Genomic DNA, 8,268 nt, shown 5'->3' on the forward strand with positions numbered 1-8,268 from the left:
TCCCCCTTCCGCCGCCGACGCGGACGCCCCGCCCCGCGCCCATCCCAACCGATGATGCGCCGCACCTCCGCCCCCAACGGATCCGGCAGAGGCATAGCCGCTCCACCTCCCAGATCACCTCGGGGGTCGCCGGAACCGGCGAGAATCCTTCATCGCCATTCATTCGCCGGAGAACCGCTCCGCGCGATGGCCCCCATGGGAGCCCCTCCTGGATCGACCCGCCCCGGCGATGCATCCCTCTCCTTGCCCCGCTTCTGACTCCACTTGCTACTCCCTATCTCTGCTCGGTGCCCAGCGCGGTCGGGTGTGATCCCCTCCATCCCCCGGACCCCTTCCTTCCTCTGTTCCAGTCGGTCCGCAACAGCTACGCCACCTGCACCAAACGCCGTCGCTCCTTCATCTCCTCCGACCTCGGGCACGCCTGCTGCCATCCTGACCAAAGCTGAGCGAGAGAAGTTCGACCTGACCACTTCAGTTCAACATTTCTTGCTTTTTGAGAAGAGTCTTTTGAGTACAGCTTCAATTCGATGTGTGTGTGCTCATGTGTGTTCGTATGTGTGTATGTGCTCGTAGCTCCCCCCAAAATGTAGTAGTTGTGTGATTGATACTATTTTTTTGCAGGCATTGATACTGTTTGTTCATATGTCCAAAAGGAATTAAACTTTTATAGAAGTTAAAATTGAAAAAATATGAGCAGTTCTATTTAAAGAAATGAGGTGTGGGAAATATGACGCAAAAGTGTAAAAAGCTGAAGAAAATACCCCCTTTCTCTTTGTAAATTCCTTCTGTGATAATGATTGATGGAAAAAGGAATGCCTTTCTTTGCCGACCATCTCATCATCATCATGGTTTACTCCATGCAAAAATCATTGTTTATACAAAATTCAGATTATCCTAATTATTAAATAATGAAATAAGGAAGATAAAAAAATAAGAAGTTCAAATTTTAAAAATAGAGTTGAAAATCAATAAAAAATCATTATTTTTGTTACAAAATGAATAAATTGAGGCTACCAGGAAGTCCTCCAAATTTAGATAACTGAATTAGAGGTCTTTAGAGTTCAGAAGTTCAAAGAAAACTTGCACAAAAGTTCAAAAATAAAAGAAAGAGCATTACAGAAGTACTAAATATTGTTAAAAAGATAGGTAAGAAGGTGCATTTCTAAAAAAAAGATGTACTGGAAAACTCTAAAGCTGTTAAAAATAAAACTAAAAAAGTCATTTTTTCAAGTTGTAAATAACAGATTTTCCCGTGTCTAGAAAAACTCTAGAAGTTCAAATAAAAATAACAAAGTAGTTCAATATTTATTAAAAAAATGATTCCTTCGTCCCATAATATAAGAGCATTTTTTACACTAGTGTAGTGTTAAAAAACCTAGAAGTTTAATTTGAAATAACCGAGAAGGTCAAAGAACCTAGAATTTGAAATTTAAACACCTAGAAAGTTGTTTACTTATTTAAAACCATATTTTTTTCTAAGAAGTTCAAAGTAAAAAAAAGAGAAGTACGAAGGTTAAAAATCTCAGATGTTTTCTCGTTACTAAAGAACAAAATGAAGTTCAAATTAAATAAAAAGGAAAAGCTAAAAAAGTTAAAAAAAATGTTCTCACTTTTTTAAAACTAGATACAAAAATAAAATAGTGGTTCGATGTTTATTAAAGAAGTCTAGGATCTTACCTTCTTAAGAATCTCAGATATCTGCTGTTATTAAATAAACGACCATGAAGATGAAAAATTAGAAAATAGTCAAAATCATGTTTATTTAAAAATAAAAAATAAAATGTGAAGTACAAATTAAAATAATACAGAAGTTCAAAGTATATTAAAACCTAGGATTTAGAAGCTCAAAAAACAAAAAACAAAATAGAATGTCATTTTGGGCCCGGAATACTAAAGATTAAAACCAAGAACTTAAAATAAAAAAAATTGGATTTTCCCATATACTAGATATTAAAACCAAGAAGTCCAATTTTGAAAAACGATGTAGTTCAATGTATATAAAAAACTCAGGTTTTCATGTTACTAGAGAAGAAAACCAAGAAGTTCAATTGGACAAAGCAGAGTAGTTTGATTTTTATTGGAAAAAGACAGATTTTTCTAGTTACTAAAGAATAAAACGAATAAGTTCAATATTAAATAACAAAGAAGTTTGATGTTTCTAAAAAACCCTCCAATTTTCACATTTCTATTTTTTGCTAGAAGTTCAAGTGCTCAGCCCGAGAAAGTTCAAAAAATCTTGTGAGAGAGGTTGAACAAACATACGTGACAGAAGTTCAAGATGAAAACAGCGGGGAGTTCAACTACTACACGAAATGCGTTTCAGATAGGAATATAAGAATAGAAAACAAAAAGATTAAAAGGTTTGTTGCAAGAAGTTCATGTCCTTCTCCCGGTGAAGTTCAAGATCTCTAGTGCGAGACGTCCGACCTTCAATTACATGTAAAAAACAGGAAAAAAACGACGTTGTTTTTGTCATTTTTAAAACTGCTCTCAAACTATAAAAAATTGTAACGTCTGTCTACATGAAAAAGATGCTCCTATTCATAAGTTTTCCAACAGTATATTATATGCTATATTCCGATGAATGGTTTAAAAGTTTTATGTATACCACTAAAAACACATTTTTAATCATTCAAAAACTTATTTTTGAACCATCACGAGTATGAGAACTAGTCAACCCGAAAAAGTTGCGTGTTTTCAACAGCTTTCCATCGGTATATCATTTTCTCAATTTTGGTAAGCGGTTTGGGAGTTACAGGGAAAAACAGCACGTCAAAAACAGAGTGAAATTCGAACAGACATGACCGAGAAGTTTAGCTACTTCACGCAGTGCATTTCCATTCGCGATGAAGGCAGAAATCATGATCTCGTCATATTTCTAATTTACTTCAAAATGGCAGGAATATCATTTGTGTAAGTTCAAGTCCTCGATCGAAGAAAGTTAAAAAAATTATTGTGAGAGAGGTTTGTACAAAGGAATATCATTTGTGTAACACTGACGAATGGATGAGAAAATTGCAAACGAAAAAACGTCACAGAAGTTCAACTACTACACTGAATGAATTTTAGATGAAAAACATTTAAAATTTCCATGAGTATGAAAAAATGATCAACATGGGAAAGTTGCGTGTTTACAGCAGCTTTCCAATGGTATATCACTTGCTCAATTCCGGCGAGTGGATGGAGAGCTAATAGGGTTGCTGTGATCGGTATAAATATTCTTATTCCAAAAAATGGTTAAAACAAAATGGTGCATGTTGTTCGAAACAAAATCTTAACCGTATTAGAAAAAAGTTATGTCTTTTCAGCAGGTTTGCAAAGGTATATTATTTGTGCAACTCCGATGTATAGGTGGGGAATTATGAACAGAAAAATGTGACAGAAGTTCAAGGTAAAAACGGCGGGAAGTTCAACTACTACACGGAATGCCTTTCAGAAGAGAATAAAAGAATACAAAACTAAAATCCTAAAACGTTTGTTGCTAGAAGTTCACATGCTCCACCCTGCATGGTTCAAAAATTATATTTACGAGACGTCCGTCGTTCATTTACATGTTGTTTTAAAAGGAACACTGTTGTTTTGCCATGTTAAAAACTGTTCTCAAATGGCACCGCATTTGTAACACATGTCTACATGAAAAACTTGCTCCCATTCATAAGCTTTCCACCGGTATATTATGTGCCACATTTCGAGGGACGGTTTAAAATTTTCATGTATACCATTTAAAACATGTTTTTATGTATTCAAAAAATTCTTATCTGTTGAAAGAAGTTCATAGTGAAAGCAAAGGGAAGTTCAAGTACTGTAAGGAATCCATTTCAGTTGAGCATAAAAGTATACAAAAATAAAAGCTTAAACGGTTTGTTGAAAGAAGTTCAACTGCTCTGTCCGGGAAAGTTCAAAAATTCTTGCGAGAGAGGTTCACCTTGTATTTCCATGTTCAAAAACACAAAAAGAATTTGTTTTTTTTGCATTTTAAAATAATTCTATCAATCCACAAAGAAGTTCAATTATTATTTGGGAGCAATTTGATTTCAAAAAGAAAATAAAAAAATTCAAATTATAAAAATGGAAAAAATTCATGTACTACATGGTTTTTTTAATATGAGAAAAATGAATTAAAAGGCAAGGTCCAATTTTGTTGATGTTATAAGTTCAATCCTCGGTCGGAGAAAGTTAAAATTTTTTATTATGAGAGACGTTTGTACAAAAGAAATATCATTTGTGTAACACTGACGGATGAATGAGATAATTACAAACGAAAGTACGTCACAGAAGTTCGACATGAAAGCAGCACGAAGTTCAACTACTACGATGAATGAATTTCAGATGAAAAACATTTAAAATCATCGCGAGTATGAAAAAATGATCAACACGGGAAAGTTGTGTGCTTATAGCAGCTTTCCACCAGTATATCACTTGCTCAATTCCGGTGAGTGGATGGAGAGCTACGAGCAGTGGATGGAGAGCTACGAGCAAAAAAATCACGTCAAAAATAGAGTGAAGTTCAGGTACACGCGCCGAGAAGTTCAGGTTCTTCACGCGGACCATTTTCGAAGAATCTGTTTCGCGATAAAGAAAGAACGAATGATCTCGCCATTTTTGAAATTACATGAAAACAGATAGAAATCAGAGAAAACCATCAACAAGAAAAAGTTTCACATTTTCCATAGCTTTTCAGCGGTATATTATTTGCCTCATTCCGGTAAAGTTTGTAGAAATTACGGGGAAAATATGTTTTTAGCCATTTTCAAAATTGACTTAAAACCGTAAGGAATTGGGAGAAACAATATATACAAAAAAGTTTCGAATTTGTTCACGCTTTCCAATGCCATATCATTTGCTGCATTCGGACGTATGATTAAAAAATTAGCTCGAAAATACGAACTCGTGGAACTTGTATCGTTTTATAAATTACTTTTAACCCATTCAAAATTAGAAAAAACTTTTAACATGAAAAAGTAGTGCCTTTTCATAAGCTTTCCAACGCCATATTATTTGCCTCAATTGGATTAGCAGTTTAGAAATGGCATCGAAAATACGAACTCAGGTGTTCCGTTTGTGAAATTCTATGATTTTCCAAATTACTCTTTATCCATAGGGAATTAGAGGAAGCTTTCAACATGTGGAAGGAGCGGTTTTGCAGCATCTTTCCAATGCCATATTATTTGCCTCATTCCAATAAACGGTTTAGAAATGCGATCGAAAATACGATTCACGTTTTTTGTATGAGGAAAAAATGGTTTTCAAAACCGCTCTTAAACCGCTTACATTTTGCCAAAAATTTAACTTGGGTCATGATACTGGTGTCCATAGCTTTCCAATGGTATATCGCAAGCCCCATTTGGGCAATGTTGGCGAAAGTTCAACCTAGCACTAGGAGAAGTTCAGGTCGAACAACTCAGGCAGTAAAATTGCAAAAAATGCAATTTCAACACGAGCCGAGAGCAAAATCCGCCAACGAGCGAGATTCCTATTTAAAACTGGTATTTAGTTGCTAAAAAACGTTTCTAGATTACACTAACATCATATAGAACACGACTAACAAGAATAATTCACGGGGGAAGCCACGGTTGCGAAGATAGCTCGAAGGTCGGGTTCGTACAGAGGGAAGTTCAGACGCATTACTCAGGTTGTGATCAGAATATTATTCTGATCCCGTGATCAGAATAGTGTTTATATATATATATATATATCAGGATCTTTCCAACACATAGTGTCGGATTTCGGGTTCCGGCAAAACCCTTAAGGTTCGAACACTGGGGTGCGTGCGAAGATCTCTCCCTAACAGATCACGCCCTCAAACACTATGTGATCTCAAAGGCTAGCTCGACGAACTCGCAACACAAGGGACACAAGATTTATACTGGTTCGGGCCACCGTTGTGGTGTAATACCCTACTCCAGTGTGGTGTGGTGGATTGCCCCTTGGTCTGATGATGAACAGTACAAGGGGAAGAACAGCCTCCTGAGGAGAGGTGTTCTTGTGCTTGGTTGGTGTGTGGATGGGATGGATCTAGGTCTCAATCAGCTTGCCTCTCTATGTTGGTGGCTAGTCCTACTTATTGAGGCCCTGGTTCTCTCCCAAATTTAAGCGGGAAGGGAGCCAACAACGGCCAATTTGAAAGGGGACAGCTAGTACAAGTTATCCTTACAAAAGCAGTCTTCGCCTTCCAAAGGCTCTGGTGGTGACGTCGTCCTGGGCTCCACGGGACCTCCGTCCTGCCGTCCTGCTGGTCCTAGTCTCGTTGCACTGATATGGAAGCCTTTGCTTGACGCCTTGGTACTCTTCGTCCGTGCTTGCCTCCTTAACACAAAAGGGGAAACAAGGACACTGTGAGTGCTGGCGCCCGCCTGGCTCTCGCCTGGTCTCGATCGTCATGGCTCACGTCACTGAACCTTGCTAGGTTTGCCTGGCCTTGAACTCTCCGCCCCTCGCGGGCCAGCCTGGTGAGGCCACTCCCGAGGAGGTCTTGTGTCGTCCGCCTCGCGAGGGTCTCGAATGCTTGTTGGTGAAGATGGGCCGTACGGTCCCGCTTGCAGAGCCACGCCGTGGGCCGCAGGCAGGCAAGTCTAGGGACCCCCATTCCCAAAACACCGACAGTAGCCCCCGGGCCCAAGGCGTGCTCGGGCTAGGCTTCGAGGCGAAGCCAAAGGGCAAGTGCGGAGCGCCGTGGTCCCCATTAGCCTGCGGCCTTGGTCGACGCGTGGCAATTGATTGGACGTGGGCGTCTTCACTTCCCCACATCGCCTCGGCAACTGCCTAATTTGATGAGTCCCTGCTCCATGCAAGGAAAAAACCATCATTACCTGTGATCGTGGGGGCGCTAGTTGGCCTTCTTCTGCTATAAATGGGGAGGGGGCGGAGCCCCCGTCGCCCATCTCTTCCCATTCCGATCGCTTCTCCCCCTTGCTCCATCGCCAGCTACGACACCAATGGCACCGTCGAAGAGGTTCTCCGCCTCAGAGATGGGGAAGGCCCCTCGCGAGGGGCCCGGCTCTCCGGTGCCCAAGCGTGGTCGCGGTCGTCCCCGCAAGCACAATGCGACCCCGCGCGGCCGTGGCGGGGCCGCTTCTCGTGGCAGGGGTCGCTCCGATCATGGCAGTCCTGTTGATGAGGGGAGACGTGCCGTGGTCGCGCGGCCTCCCCGGCCGCGCTTCCACTCGGTGGAGGTGCTGCCGGAGTTCGTCGTCTGGTCGGAAAACCCGACCGGCAACTGGCTTCAGCTCCCGCGCTTCTTCACCAACGAGCTGCCGACCTCAGGTCCAGGAGGGCTCTGGCTATAGGCGGACGGCTGCTACAGCAGGGCTTCCTAGGTCGCGGTTGAGGTCTCCGTCGCAGGCAATATAGCCCTGGCCCGCGGCTGGTAGCCGTTTGCCCGCGCGCGTGGCCTGGGCAGGCGGTGCACCCTCCATTTCAAGTATGACAGTGACGCGACCCTCTACGTGAGGGTGTTTGGGGAAGATGGTCGCCGCGCCGGGTGCTGCCCCGAGGTCAACGACGGCGAGGAGGTGCTCGGCCTTGGAGATGACCGCGATGAGGATGAGGGCGAACCTGCCCTTGGGGCTGACCACGTCTTGTCCAGCTATGATGGCTCGTCCTCCGGTGACAGCTCCAGCAGCGGCGGTTATGACCAGCCGCCACGCTGCCGCACCCGCTTCGAAGGTGGCAGTGGGTTGTCTCGTCGCCGCGCCACCATGAAGCGTGAGGAGGGGTCTGGCTGAGCTCGGGACGACACGAAGAGCCCGCCCTCGCGGATCGCTATAGGGGCACGTGCCACTTTTATTTTGTTCTTCCTTTCATTCATGCATCAAGAAAGAAACCAGTATGGGCCTCGGACCGGCGTGCAACAAACTGTGATTCCTCAATTATTATGCTATGTTTATCGTTTTTGTGTTGTGCCACAACATCGTTGTTTTATGTAGAGGTAACTTAGCTTGACTTGCTCGGAGTAGTTTCCTCCTCACGAGGCGCTTGCTCCCTGGTGCCTGCCGAGGCCTCCTTGGCCTGGTAGGCGCTTAGGAACTGCAAAAAATTCGTTAAGAGGATTATCGTTCACCCGAGCCTTGGTCACAGGCGCCGTTGGCCTTGACCCAGCGCTTTGTATCGTGGTACCCCGGGGGCACGGATTAGGAGAGGTGCGCCAACTTGCGGGCTCGAACGAGGGTACCTCGCAAAAAACAGAAGAAGGAAGCTTACGAGGGTACTTGCTCAGCCCCCTCGCGAGGGACACGCGAGAGAGTATAGGTCGACCAGAGAAATGAAGGC

This window comes from Triticum dicoccoides, chromosome 5A (assembly GCF_002162155.2).
Source record: "Triticum dicoccoides isolate Atlit2015 ecotype Zavitan chromosome 5A, WEW_v2.0, whole genome shotgun sequence".
NCBI lineage: Eukaryota > Viridiplantae > Streptophyta > Magnoliopsida > Poales > Poaceae > Triticum > Triticum dicoccoides.